This window comes from Amblyraja radiata, chromosome 15, assembly GCF_010909765.2.
Source record: "Amblyraja radiata isolate CabotCenter1 chromosome 15, sAmbRad1.1.pri, whole genome shotgun sequence".
In the NCBI taxonomy this organism is placed as follows: domain Eukaryota; kingdom Metazoa; phylum Chordata; class Chondrichthyes; order Rajiformes; family Rajidae; genus Amblyraja; species Amblyraja radiata.
The window spans coordinates 19,872,522-19,892,423 of record NC_045970.1 but is presented as its reverse complement, the minus strand read 5'-3'; the positions used below and the strand labels follow the sequence as shown (position 1 = coordinate 19,892,423).

Genomic DNA, 19,902 nt, shown 5'->3' with positions numbered 1-19,902 from the left:
GGAACGTGTTTCTAGCTTCAGGTTCCTGGGAGTTAACATCTCCGATGACCTCTCTTGGACCCACAATACCTCAACTCTGATCAAGAAGGCTCACCAGCGTCTCTTCTTCCTGAGGAGACTGAAGAAGGTCCATCTGTCTCCTCAGATCCTGGTGAACTTCTACCGCTGCACCATCGAGAGCATCCTTACCAACTGCATCACAGTATGGTATGGCAACTGCTCTGTCTCCGACCGGAAGGCATTGCAGAGGGTGGTGAAAATTGCCCAACGCATCACCGGTTCCTCGCTCCCCTCCATTGAGTCTGTCCAAAGCAAGCGTTGTCTGCGGAGGGCGCTCAGCATCGCCAAGGACTGCTCTCACCCCAACCATGGACTGTTTACCCTCCTACCATCCGGGAGGCGCTACAGGTCTCTCTGTTGCTGAACCAGCAGGTCCAGGAACAGCTTCTTCCCGGCGGCTGTCACTCTACTCAACAACGTACCTCGGTGACTGCCAATCACCCCCCCCCCCCCCCCCCCCCCGGACACTTATTATTATTTATTCAAATCATTTGCTATGTCGCTCTTCCAGGGAGATGCTAAATGCATTTCGTTGTCTCTGTACTGTACACTGACAATGACAATTAATATTGAATCTGAATCTGAATCTGAAACCTTTTTAATGCAATCAACAAATTACCTGTTGTTGCAAAATGAGTTCCTTGTGTGAGGTAGATAGCAGTAAACAATGGCATATCTGCCATGAGGTCAGATGGGATCTTAAGTTGTACTGGCATTTCACCAATAAAAACAAGGAAATCTAGTGAATTTTGTATAAGACTATATAAGTGTCTTAAAGATTGTATGGAAGGCACAAAAGACAAACTGAGGACATCACCGGTGCCTCAGATACCACAGTGATTAAAGGCTCTGAGCTGGTCAAAATACTGGAGTAACTCAGCGAGTCAGGCAGCATCTCTGGAGAAAAGGAATGGGTGACGTTTGTGGGTCGAGACCTATCATCAGTCTGTAGTCTGTAGATATGGGGAGAAGGCAGGAACGGGGTACTGATTGGGGATGATCAGCCATGATCACATTGAATGGCGGTGCTGGTTCGAAGGGCCAAATGGCCTACTCCTGCACCTATTGTCTATTGTCGCCCCAAAACGTCACCCATTCCTTCTCTCCAGAGATGCTGCCTGTCCCATTGAGTTACTCCAGCATTTTGTGTCTACTTTCAATTTAAACCAGCATCTGCAATTCTTTCCTACACAAAGGCTATGAGCTACTCAACAACTGCAGATGTATAGAATAGGATCTTGTACAGAAATTCTTGATCCAGGGAGTAGTGTGTGTGGCTGGAATATCCCAGGGAGCCGCGCGGGCCCGATCCACCTGCTGTACAACCGCGCCGCCGCCGACCAGAACGATGACTGAAGACCAGAATGTGCCCCGGTAGGCCCAACGCCCCACAGGCCTCCCAGAGAACTGCGGTGAAGCTGGATGGCGAGGCCTGTCTGGGCCGAAGGAGCCTCGGCGGTGGCAGCGGGAGACTCGGCGGCAGCAGTGGGAGCCTTAGCGTCAGCAGCAGGAGATTCGGCGGCGGCAGTGGAAGACTCGGCGGCAACGTGGGCCTCGCAGTCTATGAGCATGATGGGGGGAGGGGAAGACAATGGGGACCCGACGTGGGGGGATCGCCGTGAGGGATGGTGGCAGAACAAAGGGGGACCCGGTGTTGGTGGGGGGGGGGGGGGGCCACACAAGTTTAGAATCCTTTGCCCAGGGGTTAAACCTGCCTTTGTTTGTTCATTTGTTCCGGTGAAGTCTCTGTGCACACAGCAGCCAGACAACAGTCGCTTGTCTTTTTCTTTGTGTTTTAACTTTTAATTTCAGGTTTTGTGTACCTTGTGTATTGTGACTGTCGGTAGACCAATTTCCCTCCGGGGATGAATAAGTTTATCGTATCGTATTCCAGTTTTGTAGAGCAATGTAGTGAAGAGGCGGTGGGGATACAGAAGCTACTAAATATTGAAGATATGATTTTCTATAATAAAATAACTTGGTCTTACATGATTCAACTCAATATTACATGCTGGTGATTTGCACATATTGACTGCAAATTTAATTAGAAATGCTTGATACTTCTTGAGACATCCCATTCTCAATTAGTTGGAAGTTCTGAAATACACATTGTAAATTAATTGATTCATCTCAATGGGTACCCAGAATTTTTATATGTAAGATGATAGTTATAATGGATTTTAAACATAATGAGAACACACTAGAATGATTTTTGAAGTTTGAAAAAGGGTTTTGACTTAAAACGTTATATATTCCTTCTCTCCAGAGATGCTACCTGTCCCGCTGAGTTACTCCAGCATTTTGTGTCTATCTTTGGTTTAAACCAGCATCTGCAGTTCCTTCCTACACAGAAGGATTTTTTCAACTGGCAATGATTGTTATACAGTTGAGTATTATCAAGTTACGTATTATCAAGTGAAGCCAAGCAAAAGATTATTATTAGCTTTACCAGAATGACTTAAAATGGTGAAAATAAGTAAATAATGCTTGACAAAGCCAGTTGTGGCTGCATAAGTGTGGAGAAAATATTTGCATGTGTACATGCTGCTACCATAATTAGTGCAGGGGCAATATGTAAAATTGGATACATTTCCTGCCTTTTACAATTCCTATCATTTTGCCCTGCAAGTTCAGAATGGAAATATGGGCACAGAAGTTCGTAAAATGGCAAATGGTTTGTACAGCTTTCTTTGCTTATAGCACTATCATAGAGTTTTACAGCACAGAACGATACCATTCAGCCCATTTCAAACATGTTTAAACATTACAAAGTTCATCATAAATCATTGTTTATTAATAATGTATTTTTATCCATAATTGGTTTTGAGAGGCACTTTGGTTTTAAAGCAAACTTGTTTGCAAAATGCTTTAAATGAAGCATTTTTATGCATAGGTGGTACAAAACAAAAAGTTGATGCCAGGGAGATCAGTAGGCATAGGACCATACAGTATGTACACTCCATCCTGCCAATAAGGACAACTGCCTTAACTTCCTGCAGGCCTGCAAGGTGCCAGTTGCCGAGATATGCCATCTGCACCAAGCTACATGCAGCCAAGTTACATCATGGAGACAGCACTCCCCTCATTGTCAACCTCAATCCCAGCTGGTACTGCGCTATCAGCTCATTTGCCACTCGCAGGTCAACCTGATTTTTGTTCAGTTCTCTTCTGATGCACATCATGAAGTTGAAGTGGTCAAGCCCTGTAAAATCTGGTGTTAAGTTAGTTCCTTGTGTTCTACTAAGAAGTGGGCATTTTCCTTGTCATACTTCTCCACATGATAAACATCGTAAAAGAAAACCTCATTTAAATCACCTGATCTGGCATTGTGTTATGATATTAGTTATTTTCATAGAGTGCACCAGTTATCTCCATGATCCCTGGATAGGAACACTGCCAACCATTATTATCTAGTGACTGTGGAAACTGCACATGGGTCATTACTAGGCAAGAACGAGTGAGAAAGATCATGGAAAGATGGTAAGAATCTCGATATTCCCCATTACATCTGCCCAATTCAAAATAAGTTAGTTTCTTGGATTTAGAACTTTTAGGAGAATTTATGGTGAGGAATCTTGTACATTTCCGGGAATCTTTGCCCTTGACCCCAAAAGAACATTTGATCACAGATAAAATGTAGTTGCTCTTCTGGACAGAGAATAAAATCAAGTATGTAAAAAGTGGTGGGATTGGAATCAAAGTGTGTAGGGTTAAGGTTTCCTTGTTAGTGGCTCCTAGTAGCTCTGAGCAAAAAGGATTTTCATGAGCCACGTTCAGCACTGGGAAAGTCTTACACCAATGAATGATTATTCTATTAGCTGCAGATTATATCAGATTAAGTTGTTCTTAGACTGTTTCATTTTTGTCTCTAAATTGCTGCTTGATTACATTACTTGCAATAATTCAAAGTAAGGATGTAGTCCAGGAAGTTCCTCAAGGAACACATTATAGGGAACCAATATGACGCAGGAAGCATTCAACTTAATATAATAATATATATTTTAAAGCTTTCTATTCTAATTGTATCACGCCTATTGCTGGTACTGCCCTTGAATAATCTTGCGGGTCTACCAGGCAATTGAATACAAATCCTTTCTACCCAATCATACAGCAAAAAGTTAAAATTGTCATAATTATACATTTTCACCATGGAGATTTTATCATGAAACCTGATATTTCTTCGAAAACTGATAGATGTTCAACCATACATTGCTCACCTACAGAGTTTCCAGCAGAATGAGGGTTGCTGTCCTAAGATCTAGATCATTAGGTTAAGTGGTCACCTCATGATTCTACATTTTGTTCAGCCTCACCGAAGACATTTATTGGTCATGTTTCTTTAGTTTTGTCTATTCAAAAGTCTAATCAAAATGCAGTGGTTAAGGTGTAGGCTTATTATTGTGATGTGATCCAAGGACAGTGAAAAGCTTTAATTTGCATGCAATCCAAACAGATCAGATGTACCATACATAAACATTGTAGCGCATCAGTGCCATAGACAAAGTCCAATGTCCACAATGGAGAAGAGGTGAATTGGACAGTACCCTAGTTTATGGAAGGGCTATTCAGAAGCCTGATAACTAAGGGGAAGAAGCTGTTCCTGAGTCTGGTGCTGCATGCTTTCACGGTTCTGTACCCTCTTCCGGATGGAAACAGGAGGAAGAAGGAATGAACGGGGTGGGACAGGTCATTAATTATGCTGGTTTACTTTTCCAGGGCAGAGTGAAGTGTTGATAGAGTCAATGGTGGGGAGTTTGGTCTGTGTGAAAGATATTGGATAGGTGCAAATATGGGATTGAGATTAAAATTTAACGAGGGCAGGGCGATGGACATTGGCTGCTTGGATTTTAGCAAGGCATTTGACAAGGGTCTGCATGTTAAACTAGTCCAGAAGGTTAGATCGCTATGCATTTTGGGAAGCCATACTTGGATACGACTTTTGCTGTGATCAGTAGGGTCCTGGCAAATGTTGAAGACGAGGGACCTCTGACTGCAAATGCGTTGTTCACTTCCCTGAAAATATGTAGCATCGCAAGTAGTCAGGGTGATAAAGATTCTGGAATGCTGACTCTCATCAATCAGAGTATTCAGTTCAGGAGTTTGAATTTTATGCTGCAGTTGTACAAGGTGTTGATGGGGCTGCACTTGGAATATTATGTAGTCACTTTGCTCACCCTGTTATCTATATTACTAAAAGTCTGTTCTTGACCGGTTTTGGCCATCTATGCTGCGATTTCCGAGAGAACGCTGCCACCTACGGCCATCATTTTTGGCCATCTTGCTCAGAGCCCCCTTCCGCCGCATGTGTGCCGAGGATTTTTCCCGTCGATTAAAAATGACAGAGATATTAATGTTTTTACAATATTCCTCATTCTCTCTGCTGCCCCCGCTGGCGGCAGGGGGGGGGGGGACTATAAAGTGGACATACAGGGACTGTGCCACACAGTCTCTTCAAGATGGAGTAAGGCAGAGGGTCACGTTTCTCTGAGCTGTGAATAACACTGAACACATGTCTACTCAAATGTAAGTGCCCTTAGTGGTTCTAAAATGCTTGCAGAATGTGTCTATTGGTTCTAAAGCTTGCAAAAAAATGTCTATTGTTTCTAAAGCTTGCAAAAAATGTCTATTGTTTCTAAAGCTTGCAAAATGTGTGTATTGGTTCCAATGCTTGCAAAAAAAAGTCTATTGGTTCTAAAGCTTGCAAAAAAAAGTCTATTGGTTCTAAAGCTTGCAAAAAAAAGTCTATTGGTTCTAAAGCTTGCAAAAAAAAGTCTATTGGTTCTAAAGCTTGCAAAAAAAAGTCTATTGGTTCTAAAGCTAGCAAAAAAATGTCTATTGGTTCTAAAGCTTGCAAAAAAATGTCTATTGGTTCTAAAGCTTGCAAAAAAATGTCTATTGGTTCTAAAGCTTGCAAAAAATGTCTATTGTTTCTAAAGCTTGCAAAATGTGTGTATTGGTTCCAAAGCTTGCAAAAAAAAGTCTATTGATTCTAAAGCTTGCAAAAAATGTCTATTGGTTCTAAAGCTAGCAAAAAGTGTCTCTATTGGTTCTAAAGCTTGCACAAAATGTCTCTATTGGTTCTAAAGCTTGCACAAAATGTCTCTATTGGTTCTAAAGCTTGCACAAAATGTCTCTATTGGTTCTAAAGCTTGCAAAAAATGTCTCTATTGGTTCTAAGCTTGCAAAAAAATGAATATTGGTTCTAAAGCTTGCAAAAAAAGTCTATTGGTTCTAAAGCTTGCAAAAAATGCCTATTGGTTCTAAAGCTTGCATAAATACGTCTATTGGTTCTAAAGCTTGCAAAAAAAAATGTCTATTGGTTCTAAAATGGTTCATACTAGCGCTCCAGAAAGCCCTCCCCCGGTTTGCTTGGGTGTGTCTTGAAATTGAAAGGCACTACTTACTGCAAATGGTGGCATGAAGTTGAAAGGCACTGCTTACTGCAAATGGTGGCTTGGGTGTGGCTTGAAGTTGAAAGACACCACTTACTGCAAATGGTGGATTGGTTGCTTTGGCTTGAAGTTGAAAGGCACTACTTACTGCAAATGGTGGCTTGGGAGCTTTGGCTTGAAGTTGAAAGGCACTATTACTGCAAATGGTGGCTTGGTTGCTTTGGCTTGAAGTTGAAAGGCACTACTTACTGCTAATGGTGGCTTGTTTGCTTTGGCTTGAAGTTGAAAGGCACTACTTACTGCAAATGGTAGCTTGGGTGTGGCTTGAAGTTGAAAGACACCACTTACTGCAAATGATGGCTTGGGTGTGGCTTGAAGTTGAAAGACACCACTTACTGCAAATGGTGGCATGAAGTTGAAAGGCACTACTTACTGCAAATGGTGGCTTGGTTGCTTTGGATTGAAGTTGAAAGGCACTACTTACTGCAAATGGTGGCTTGGGAGCTTTGACTTGAAGTTGAAAGGCACTACTTCCTGCAAATGATGGCTTGGGTGTGGCTTGAAGTTGAAAGGCACTACTTACTGCAAATGGGGGGTGTGGGTGCATTGGCTTGAAGTTGAAAGGCACTACTTACTGCAAATGGTGGCATGAAGTTGAAAGGCACTACTTACTGCAAATGGTGGCTTGGGTGCTTTGGCGTGCAGTTGAAAGGCAGTACTTACTGCAAATGGTGGCTTGGGTGCAATGGCTTGAAGTTGAAAGGCATTACTTACTGCAAATGGTGGCATGAAGTTGAAAGGCACTACTTACTGCAAATCATGGCTTGGGTGTGGCTTGAAGTTGAAAGACACCACTTACTGCAAATGATGGCTTGGGTGTGCCTTGAAGTTGAAAGACACCACTTACTGCAAATGGTGGCATGAAGTTGAAAGGCACTACTTACTGCAAATGGTGGCTTGGTTGCTTTGGATTGAAGTTGAAAGGCACTGCTTACTGCAAATGGTGGCGTGAGCTTTGACTTGAAGTTGAAAGGCACCTCTTACTGCTAATGGTGGCTTGGGTGTGGTTTGAAGTTGAAAGGCACTACTTACTGCAAATGGTGGCTTGGATGCAATGGCTTGAAGTTAAAAGGCATTACTTACTGCAAATGGTGGCTTGGGTGCATTGGCTTGAAGTTGAAATGCACTACTTACTGCAAATGGTGGCTTGGGTGCTTTGGCTTGAAGTTAAAAGGCACTACTGTAAATACACTTACTTCCTGTTGGCACTGTATATTGATTTTAGATAAAACGCTACCACGTACGGCTGTGATTTTTTGGCCATCTTACTCAGTCCCCCTCCGCTGAGCAGATGCAGAGAATTCTTCCCATCAATGAAAAATAAAAGTGTTATTAGTTTTTTTTTAAATGTTGAGAATCTCTCTCCTGTCAATCACTCCATGAAAGCCACACCTTTTCCGGTGGGGGGGGGGGGGGGGGGGGGGGTTATAAAACCCGGAAATATGGGTGTGGCTCAGTCTCTGCAAGATGGAGGAGGGAGAGGTCACGACTCGCTGTCTTTAGTGGCTTTGCACCCTACTTCAAATGGTATGAAACTGCACTTGAATTTGGTGGCCTTATACCCTGCTTGAAATAGAATTTCAAGGATTAGCCGTGAGTCAACTACCAGCCCACCAGCCGTGAGTGAGTGAGTTGCCAGCACAACAGGCTTGATTGACTGAGACGCCAGCCCATGAATCCATTTGGCGCACAATTTGCATACTAGCCCTCTGGAAACCAGTCCCTTCAGCCCACAACACCCATACTAGCGCTCCAGAAAGCCACCCCCCCCAACTGGCCACCAATATTAGAATTGGTGGAGAGGTGGAATATTGCGTTGGATGACCAGCCCTCCTGTGTGATGCTGGGACCCAACGGGTCCCACTTAGTCTAGTAGGAAATATATCTTAAAATTGGAGTGTAAAGAAGCTTTAAGGGATTGTTGCCAGGATCCGAGGGCCTGAGTTACAGGGAGATGTTGGGTAGACTAAATATTTTGTCCTTGAAGGAAAGGAAACAGAACGGTGATCTTATCGAGGTGCAGAAAGTAGAATGCTAATGCGCACAGTTTGTTTCCCAGGGAAGGGAATTCAAAAACTAAATGGCATGGGTTTAAGGTGGTAAGTGAATGATTTAACAGGAACCTTTAGAGGCCTCTTTTTCCACACAGAGGGTGATGTGTATATGGAAGGAGCTGCCAGGGAAGGTGGTTGAGGAAATTAGAGTAACAATATTTCCAAGACATTTGGACAGGTGTATGGATAGAAAATGATTTGAGGGATATGGACTCCCAAGCCCATTGCTGGGGCATCATGGTCGGCATGGACAAATTGGGCCATTTGATTCTATAAAAGGTTGTGCATGGTCTAATGGGCATGTTGTTGACAGTGAGTAGGAGAGCAGCAGGAAGGCATTAGCGATCTGGTCATTTAGACAGGGAAACTGCAATTGTAAATAAGCAACTGAGCAGGTAATTCATTTGGGGAAATGCAGCAAGGGTGGCAATGAGTGGTGCAGTAGTTAGTGGTGCTGCTGCTCAGCTCCAACAAACCATGTTCGATCATGATCTCCAGTGTGCATGTACGGCGTTAGCCCGTTTTCCCATGACTCCATGGGTTTCTGTCCGGTGCTCTAGTTTCTCTCTACGTCTCACAGATATGACGGTTGATTGATTAATTGGCAACTGTTAGCTACCTCTGATGTAAATGGGGGTTAGGAGGACCAGGGGAATTTCATGGGCATGCGAGCAAGAATGCTCATGGAAATATTCGTAAAGGTATGCTGTTAGATCCAACTTGGACTAGATGGGCTAATTAAACTTTTATGTCTGGTGAAATATAAAATGAAAGAAATTCACAGTAAATTGGGAGGATACTGAGAGGTGGAGAGGAATAAAGAGATTGTGGACTGTGTATATATAGCTCTTTAAAGGTAGCAGGGCAGGTTGAAAAGGTAGTTAAAAAAAGGTACATAGGGAGCCCTCTTTTATTACATGAAGCAATGAATGTACCGAGTGTTCATGTTCAATCTATATGTAATGCTTGTTAGGCCTTATCTTGACTACTGTGTACAGTTCTGGTCACCACATCAAAGGAAAGGTATGACTTTACTGGCAAGGATGCAGAAAATATTTACACACACCGAGCTCTCCCCCCCCCGTGTCTTTACTGCAGCTGCAGGAGGCTCTGGATGGCCCGACCCGACCCGACCCAGCCCCGCCAGCGCAGAATTGGAGATGGCTTCCGATGTCGCCAAATGGAAAGCGGAGACTCCCGGCGGAGGAGAACGACTAGCGAAGCGGCCAGCACCTGTTGTGAGTCTCCATCGCACCTCCAACCCCTTCCCCTCTGGTCCCCCTCACTGGCTCCTGCCCCCCTCCCCCATAATACCGCACTCTCCCGCATGGCTCTTCCCCATCTTTTCTCCGAGCTCTCCCTCCCCCTACCCCCCCCCCCATCCCACCCCCGCCCCCACACCCTCACACCCCAACTCCCTCCCACACACCCCTCCCTTCCACACACCCCTCACAACCCTCCCCATGCCCACACACACCCTTCTCCCACACACCCCCCTGCCCACACATACACCCCCCACAACCTCTATACTCACACATACCCCTCCTCCCACACCCTCCTCTCTCCCACACACACCTCACAACCCCTCCCCACCCCAAGCCCTCCCCCCACAACCACTCCCTGCCCACACACCCCCTCACCCCCACAACACCCCCCCACAACCCCCCCCCACAACCCCCCCCACAACCCCCCCACAACGCGCCCCCCCACAATGCCACACCCTCCCGCCCACACACACCCCCCCCCCCACAACCCCCCCGCCCAGATATCCATCTCCCCACAACCCCCCCTCCCCCCCCACCCCCCTCTCCCCCACAACCCCCCTCCCTACAACCCTCCCTCCTCTCCACAAACCCCCTCCCTCCACATCACCCCCTTCCCCCCTCCCCATGTGGTGTCTAATAATTACTAATCATTTCTTCCTATTTCCCAATAATAGTATATTGAGGTACAAGCTCAGGGAAAGTCCTGTTTCTGACATGCCTGTCTTCATGTGGTTGATTGTGAATTGCAGTCAGAAGTAAACTCAGAGATAATTTGGGGGTGAATAAATATTTTAGATGTAAGAGCAGCCTAACTAAGTAAAATAATTCACTGTGTGGTTGATCATTCAGCCGTGGCCAAACGTATTACTGACTTGGCACATTGGCAGGATTACCTGCTAACGACACTGTGCGGTCGAAAGCAAATCTATCACAAGATAAAATTATACATAATCCATATAAATTATATCCTCCCAAAATAAAATCACAGAAGTGAAAAATCATTATATATACAATTTCTTTAAAATGCACAATGTATGCAATTATACTGCCTGAACTAATTTGTCACAATATCTGCAAGAGTTGTCACAGGCTTTTCTAATTGAGAGCAGAAACTAATAAACACTCTGACAATCTGACAGTGCAATAAAAACAGTATTTGGGTCACTACACAGAAGACCACTCTTACCTTATATCTTAGTAACACACTTTCTTCTTTATACTTCTATTTTTAATTTGATTTATTCTGGAGTATAAATATTAATTCTAAGGAAGTCAATAATACGGAATTTGGTCTTGATGGTCTCTATTCCCACTTTCATTGCTTTTCAGTAGCAGGGACCAAGCCTTTAATTGTGCTCAGGCTAATTTCCGAAGTTGTTAATATCCAATTGGATCCCGACCCTAAATTAATAATATTGGGAATATCAGAACAATACCTAAAATTTACAACCAACCAAATAAATTTCCTTGATTTTTATAGTATAATAATTGGGAAAAAATTAATATTAAAATTTTGGAAAAACCCAGCAACCCCCACAATTAAAATGTGGATTATGGAGATGTCAGAGACCTTGCATTTGGAAAAAAATAGATTTGTCTTAATTGACAAACCAGAATTATTTACTAGAATATGGTCTCCATTTATAGATTATTTGAATGGTAGATTGGTTCAGCGCGGGAGCCTGGCTGAAACTTGAATCCAGGATTAGATGAATAGTTACGTTTTCTAACCTACGGACCTATCTACTAAGTTGTATTATTGACAGTTTATTCTATTTTTTAAATTTTCTTTTTTTTTCTCTTTTCTCTTTCTTTCTATAAATTTAAATAAACAATTAGAGGCAATGTTAATATGTAATTGACAAATGAGGACCCCAGCTATTTTGGTAGCTGGGACCCTGGGATCTGAGCTAATAATATGTAATTGTTGAACAAAGTTTGTATTGGTTTGGATTATGATATGCATATGCTTCTAATAAAAATTAAAAGTTTAAAAAAAAAAAAAATTGTGCTCAGGCTAATCCTAATGGTTGCTTTCAACAATACGGTAGGTTTAGTTTAGTTTTATTTGGAGATACAGCGTGGAAACGGGTCCTTTGGCCTACTGAGTACGCACTGACCATTGATCACCCATAAACTAGTTCTATGTTATCCCACTTTCACATCCTAAACACTAAGGGGCAATTTGTAGAAGCTAATTAACCTGCATGTCTTTGGTATGTGGGAGTAAACAGAGCACCCAGAGAAAAGCGCTCACAAGGAGAATGTACAAACCTCGCACAGAACACACCCACGGTTAGGATCTAACCCGGATCACTGGCGCTGTGAGACAGTAGCTCCACCACTGCACCACCCAAGCTCCAGGCATGCAAATATTTCAGTCTATAATAAAATATACATGTTTTATTGAATGCAAGGGCTATTTAAACATATTCCTAGTTAACCATTACCATCTGTTCTTGTCCCAGACTTAGAAAATTGTTTTTGGCATGGACCCAGAGATATGTTACTGGCATTAAAGTTTATACAGGATTATTTTAGGAATGGTCTGATACACTTTCTCAGCTCTGTATTCCAACTTTTATAATTACAAAAAATAGGCTGATGCAGTATATACGTAGTAACCATTGGATCATGTTAAAAATGCACAGTGTCTGAATTTGTCTGCTTGAAGGCCCAATACGATTTTTTGCAGCCTGCTAATTATTTCAAAACTATTTATTTTCTTACAATTTTTTCTAATGCAGTGCCTCATGCAGTGCCTTGTTACATCTTTCTGATTGACAATGGAATTTGCTGGACAGAGACTGAGCAATGTTTGCACCACAGTCCTCCCTATTGGGGAACGATGATGTTATAGGTCAAAAAGATAAAGGTTTTGAAAATGACATCTGTGTCAATTTTACTAACCCAACAACATAGCAACTTGTACCCAGTGAATTATATCCTAGATCTTCCACCACTGATGCTAGTGCAATGAGATCTCTCTCGTTTCCCTGAACTATTTCCACTAAAACAGACAGTAACTCTACTGAACAGTTTAGAAGCCTCCAGCTATTCTTTGCCCTTTATTGTTGCTATTCCCATCTACACCTGAATGGTTGAAGTCGTCTTTTAGAGTCATAGTCATGGAGTCATACAGCATGGAAACAGGCTCCTCAGCCAACTTGCCCACACCGACCAACATCTCCCATGTACACTAGTCCCACCTGCCTGCATTTGACCCATATCCCTCTATACCTACTGTATCCTTGTTAATGTCTAAATGTTTCTAAAATGTTGTGATGATACCTGCCTCAACTACCTTCTCTGGCAGTTGTTCCATAGACCAACCATCCTTTATGTAAAAAGGTTTCTCCTCAAGTTCCCATTAATTTTTTCACCCCGCACGTTAAACCTATGTCCTCTAGTTCTCTGTCATCTGGTTCTCGATATTGTTACCACTCTATGGCTTTAGCACAGAAGATAATTTCTCAAAGGGATGAGGTGGACATTAAGCCCAAACGTGCAGATGAAACCCAGGTTTGGGGACTATCGTGCCTCATTGTTCGGCCACAACAAGCTATCAATTGGACCATCAAATTTGTAGTTGAAATAGGACCAGATTAACCAATCCATACTTCAAAAAGATATATAAAGAAAGGAACCCCAATATGTTTTGTAGTTTTAAAGAAATATAAAATATCTGTTACGTTGGCTGCTTTACTCAAAAGAATGAGAGCGTTGTGGCACTCACACCTGATAAAAATGGTCGAGGTCGAGGGTTTAAAGAGCCATAAACTATTAAAAGCCATGGCTTAGTATTGCACCTTTGAATTTTATACAGTGTATATTTGTTTTGATTGGTAATAACTTTCTTCTACCTTCTATGTTATTCAATTTGATGAATTTACAAGCAGAATCGTTTTTAATTCTGCAAAACTAAAACAGGTACAGCAGACTGTGAAGAATGCTAATGGAATGTTGGCCTTCATAGCGAGAGGATTTGAGTATGGGAGCAAGGAGGTCCCGCTGCAGTTGTACAGGGCCCTGGTGAGACCACACCTGGAGTATTGTGTGCAGTTTTGGTCTCCTAATTTGAGGAAGGACACTCTTGCTGTTGAAGGAGTGCAGTGTAGGTTCACCAGGTTAATTCACAGGATGGCGGGACTGACATATGATGAAAGTCATCGGGTGGTGCCGTGGGCGGCAACCTCACCAGCAGTTTGTCAGTCATTACACCCTTTTTGTTATTTTTAGTTGTGTCAAAAGTATGTTTTTAGAGGTCTTATAGTCTTTTTTATGTCGGGGTGGGGGGGGGAGGGGGAACCCGTTTTCTCAGTCACTTCCTGGTCGAGGATGCGTCTTTTTTCCAAGTCACATCTTCGCCCCCCCTCGCAGCCTACCATCTGGATTGGTGCGGCCTTTCCTGCGAGAGACCGGCCAGAGTTTCGGCAGCGGCGCAGCACTGGATTCCATCGCGGGGCGGGACGATGCCTTACCGGGGATGGCTGGAGCTCCGGAGTATTGGGACTGCTGTTTAACACTGTGGAGCTGTGGTTTGCGGAGCTTCCAGCTACGGGCGGCGCTGACTTTAACATCGTGAATTCATGGGACCTCTTGCCGGGGGTCACCAGCATTGAATCTCCGCCCAGCTCGGCCTGTGGACTTTGGGAGTCGCAGTTTCCGGTAGGAATTGGCCGATTTGAAAACTCCAAGCCATTGAGAGTGTTCTCCGTTCCGACGCCGGTGCTTCGATCATCCCGGCGAGAGGGCCTGAACATCGGGCCGCCGGTAGTGACAACTGCGGAGGGCTCAAAGGCCCTGACCATGGGTGAACAAAGAGGAAGAGGACTGAACTTTATTGCCTTCTCTCACAAGTGGGAAACATTGATTCTGCTGTGTGGGGATGTTCATGTTAAATTCCATCGTGTGTTGTGTTCTTTTTATTCATATTGCTGTATGGTAATTCAAATCTCACTGTACCAATTGGTGCATATGGTAATAAATGTCTCTTGAACTCTTGAACTTGAATGGATCGACTGGGCTTGTATTCACTGAAATTTAGAAGGATGAGATGGATTCTTATAGAAACATATAAAATTCTTGATGAATTGAACAGGCTTGATGCAGGAAAAATGTTCTCCATGTTGGGGGAGTCCAGAACCAGAGATTACAGTTTAAAAATAAGGGATAGGTCATTTAGGATAGACGAGGAAAAACGTTTTCAGCCAGAGAGATGTGAATCTATGGAATTCTCTGCCACAGAAGGCAGTGGAGGCCAATTCACTGGATGTATTCAAGAGAGAGTTAGATGCATCTTTTTTCTATGTTTCTAAAGATGTTGTGTGGATATGTGCAATACAATAGGATGTCAGATAAAGAATTAGCAATTTAAAAAAAATGAATAGCAGAATGAAATGGTGGCCTTGACCAATAAGGCAACATCCAATGACGTTCTAACATGTCAGGAGAATGGAATGAAAACACCCAAATATATCCAGCCTGTTCCCTCTTGTCCATTCACATGAAGGTTATTGAGCCAACTCCAACCAAGATCCATATAATATTAAAATGTAGATATATTGACAATAGGTGCAGGAGGAGGCCATTCGGCTCTTCGAGCCAGCACCACCTTTGATTGTGATCAACCACAATAAGTAACCCGTGCCTGCCTTCTCCACATACCCCTTGATTCCGCCAGCCCCAAGAGCACTATCAAACTCTCTTTTTAATTCATCCAGTGAATTGGCCTCCACTGCCTTCCATAGTACGAAAATCCTTTGACTTCTGGTTCTATAATGTAAGAAAACAATTTAAACGCCTATTATAATTGTGAGGCAATATAAAATAGTATTGGTGAGACTTTATTTGAGGAAAGCAAATGCATGACCTTACCAAAAATTAAATAAGGAGATTGACTGTCATAAAGGGATATTAAGCATGAAGGATGAATGGATGCAACCTTATCTATATTACAAAAGTAAGATCTTGACCACTTCCAATTTTTCTGTTTCATGATTTTAGAAAATATGCTGCCAGATGGTTGGTTGGGGGTTTGGGTTGAAGTAAAAACATGGCAGATGGTTGGGTGGAGGGTTGGGTTGAAGTAAAAGCACTGCAAATGGTTGGGTGGGGGATTGGGTTGAAGTAAAAGCAGTGCGAATGGTTGATGGTCTAAACTTCACAACTTCCTGTTTGCACTGTATATTGATTTTAGATAAAACGCTACCACTTACAGCTGTGATTTTTGGCCATCTTACTCAGTCCCCCTCCGCTCATCAGATGCAGAGGATTCATCCCATCAATTAAAAATAAAAGTGTTATTAGTGTTTAAAATATGTTGAGAATCTCTCGCCTGTCAATCACGCCATGAAGGCCACACCTTTTCTGGTGGGAGGGGGGAGGGATTATAAAACCCAGAAGTGTGGGTGTGGCTCAGTCTCTGCATGATGGAGAGAGAGGTCACGATTCTGTCTGAGCTGTGAATCAACTGAACACACTGAATATCTACTGAACTGTGTGTGGTGTTTTGTGTGGTTTTATGGTGGTTTCACCCTGCTTGAAATGGTATGAAACTGCATTTGAATGTGGTGGCCTTGCACCCTGCTGGAAGTGGTATGAAACTGCACTTGAGTTTGGTGGACTTGGATCCTGCTTGAAGTGGTATGAAACTGCACTTGAATTTGGTGGCCTTGCACCCTGCTTGAAGTGGTAGGAAACTTCACCTGAATTTGGTGGCCTTGCACCCTGCTTGAAGTGGTATGAAACCACACTTGAATTTGGTGGCCTTGCACCCTGCTTGAAGTGGTAAGAAACTGCGCTTGAATTTGGTGGCCTTGCACCCTGCTTGAAATGGTAGGAAATTTGATTTGAATTTGGTGGCCTTGCACCCTGCTTGAAACGGAATTTCAAGGAATAGCCATGAGTCAACTGCCAGCTCACCAGCCATGAGTGAGCTGCCAGCACATCAGGCTTGAGGGACTGAGCTGCCACCCCAAGAATCCATTTGGCCCACAATTTCCATACTAGTCCTCTGGAGACCAGTCCCTTCAGCCCACAACACCCATACCAGCACTCCAGAAAGCTCTCCCACTGACCACCAATATTGGAATATTGTGAACATGGGGCCCAACGGGTCTCACTTCGTCTAGTTCTAATAAAAAAGTTAGCGTATTTGCTGGGTTTTTTTTCTCTGACTGCATTTGTGGTGTAAATATAGCCTGATCTCTCAGTTATAATCTGATCTGTCATCAGAGTGAAGAGGTTCTGATCTCCATACAACTCTACTGACATACTGGGAGGTCACCCTTATTATGTACTTTGGTTATTCTGCAATGCCATTCACCTTGCCAATATTTGATACTGAATGCAAAATAACACAAAATTTCATTTCTAGGACTAATGACTGAGCTTGAAACATTACAATATGATAGCTTTTCTTTCTCTGCTGAGAATTTGATTTAAAAAAAAACTTGTCTAAGAATGCAAGTAAAGGAAATGGCCTGTCATGAGGGTTCTGAAATAAAATTTATTACAGAAGTAGGAAACGCACACTTCACAACTGAATGGTGACACGAAACAGGGTCAAAAGTTGCTGCCATTTGTTTTCTTACTGCTGTGCAGTGACCCCCGTTGGAAGCTTTCCTTCTGTGCAATGTTGTAAGATGATCTGGTGGAATTAAAACCAGAACCTTTTCTATGAGCTGCAAAAAGCAGATTTGCTGAAAAAAAATTAACCACTTCAAATTAGTATATTTGTTTTAGAATTAACAACATGGAAATTGTTGGCAGAATTTGGCTTTTACAAAACTCCATACCTAACATGTAGGTAAATCCAAATGACAAGGTATTTTCCTCTATGCATCATAGATCTCCTGCCTTCATAGCAAAATTACAACAGTAAAATGTTATCGCAGGGTAATTCATCCATCTGGCTCTGTGCATGTTTGTGCCTATGTGTCCTTTAAAAGAAGTTTTAAGTGTTTTGAAAATAAGAATAATGAGGTTAATCAATTTAAGGTCTGCCATTCATCATCTTTGACCGGTTTCTAATTGAGGTACTTACCCTCACTGTTTGATAAACTGGATATTGCAATACAATGAGAAATCATGCTTTCCTACTTTGTAAATTAAGTTTTTTGAATCAAGATACAGCCTTCTTCCTGCTGTGGTTATTTTAGGAACCATTCAAAGTAAGTTTTATGATGGGTATTGTAAATTAAATAAGAGACCAATTTGATTTACTGGGCTATCTGTCATTCCCCTGATGTTGGTGCATTTTGTTTTGGTAACCAGTAGGTTTTATGCTTTTTCTTCTTGTGTAATATTACCATTCACTTCTCTTTATTAGTACAGTGGCTATTTGATAAATTATTATGACTCTGTTTTGGCTAACTGTTGGAAGGGAAATTGAAGCGAGAGTAATAAGGTCATGAAGGGAGAAAGCCTGAGCCTACACTGGTAAAGGCTTCAGCTGCAAATCTCATTATTGGGAAAGATGGTGCAAGGTGTCAAAGGTATAAAAGAACAGGATTTATTCCATGGTGAAAGAGCAATTTATTGATTTTATTATTACAGGATATATCTCAGCAGGCACCAGTAACTGCCCATTCCTTGCTAGTTGACATACCATTAAAATAGATCTTACGCCTTGACTGGGGTCTGAGGAGATTTTGTGCAACTGGCTAAATCATTTTTGATAGTGAATGCAAAGATACACTGGTTCAAAGCCAGAGTCCGATCAATAACAAGGAAATCAATCATAGAAACATAGAAAATAGGTGCAGGAGTAGGCCATTCGGCCCTTCGAGCCTGCACCGCCATTCAATATGATCATGGCTGATCATCCAACTCAGTATCCTGTACCTGCCTTCTCTCCATACCCCCTGATCCCTTTACCCACAAGGGCCACATCTAACTCCCTCTTAAATATAGCCAATGAACTGGCCTCAACTACCTTCTGCGGGAGAGAATTCCACAGATTCACCACTCTCTGTGTGAAAAAAGGTTTTCCTCATCTCGGTCCTAAAAGATTTCCCCTTTATCCTTAAACTGTGACCCCTTGTTCTGGACTTCCCCAACATCGGGAACAATCTTCCTGCATCTAGCCTGTCCAACCCCTTAAGAATTTTGTACGTTTCTATAAGATCCCCCCTCAATCTTCTAAATTCTAGCGAGTACAAACCGAGTCTATCCAGTCTTTCTTCATATGAAAGTCCTGACATCCCAGGAATCAGTCTGGTGAACCTTCTCTGTACTCCCTCTATGGCAAGAATGTCTTTCCTCAGATTAGGAGACCAAAACTGTACGCAATACTCCAGGTGTGGTCTCACCAAGACCCTGTACAACTGCAGTAGAACCTCCCTGCTCCTATACTCAAATCCTTTTGCTATGAATGCTAACATACCATTCGCCTTCTTCACTGCCTGCTGCACCTGCATGCCTACTTTTAATGACTGGTGTACCATGACACCCAGGTCTCGTTGCATCTCCCCCATTCCTAATCGGCCACCATTTAGATAATAGTCTACTTTCCTGTTTTTGCCACCAAAGTGGATAACCTCACATTTATCCACATTATACTGCATCTGCCATGCATTTGCCCACTCACCCAGCCTATCCAAGTCACCTTGCAGCCTCCTAGCATCCTCCTCACAGCTAACACTGCCCCCCAGCTTTGTGTCATCCGCAAACTTGGAGATGTTGCATTCAATTCCCTCGTCCAAATCATTAATATATATCGTAAATAGCTGGGGTCCCAGAACTGAGCCTTGTGGTACCCCACTAGTCACTGCCTGCCATTGTGAAAAGGACCCGTTTACTCCTACTCTTTGCTTCCTGTCTGCCAGCCAGTTCTCTATCCACATCAATACTGAACCCCCAATACCGTATGCTTTAAGTTTGTATACTAATCTCTTATGTGGGACCTTGTCGAAAGCCTTCTGAAAGTCCAGATATAACGCATCCACTGGTTCTCCCTTATCCACTCTACTAGTTACATCCTCGAAAAATTCTATAAGATTCGTCAGACATGATTTACCCTTCATAAATCCATGCTGACTTTGTCCAATGATTTCACCACTTTCCAAA

At 42.9% G+C, this 19,902-nt stretch overlaps 2 long non-coding RNA genes across 2 annotated transcripts in view; one reads left to right on the top strand and one right to left on the bottom strand.

Annotated features, from left to right (window-relative positions):
* The window catches only part of LOC116981608, a 21,942-nt gene extending 10,289 nt beyond the window's left edge, over positions 1-11,653 (top strand). The window contains exons 3-4 of the long non-coding RNA XR_004414249.1: positions 2,222-2,227; positions 11,513-11,653. This is a non-coding gene — a long non-coding RNA (uncharacterized LOC116981608). The remainder of the gene's footprint in view (positions 1-2,221; positions 2,228-11,512) is intronic.
* LOC116981609 lies at positions 9,096-19,902 on the bottom strand. Its single transcript, XR_004414250.1, has 3 exons — positions 19,892-19,902; positions 10,401-10,405; positions 9,096-9,129 (listed from the first exon to the last, which is right to left on the bottom strand). It is a non-coding gene; the product is annotated as an uncharacterized LOC116981609 (long non-coding RNA).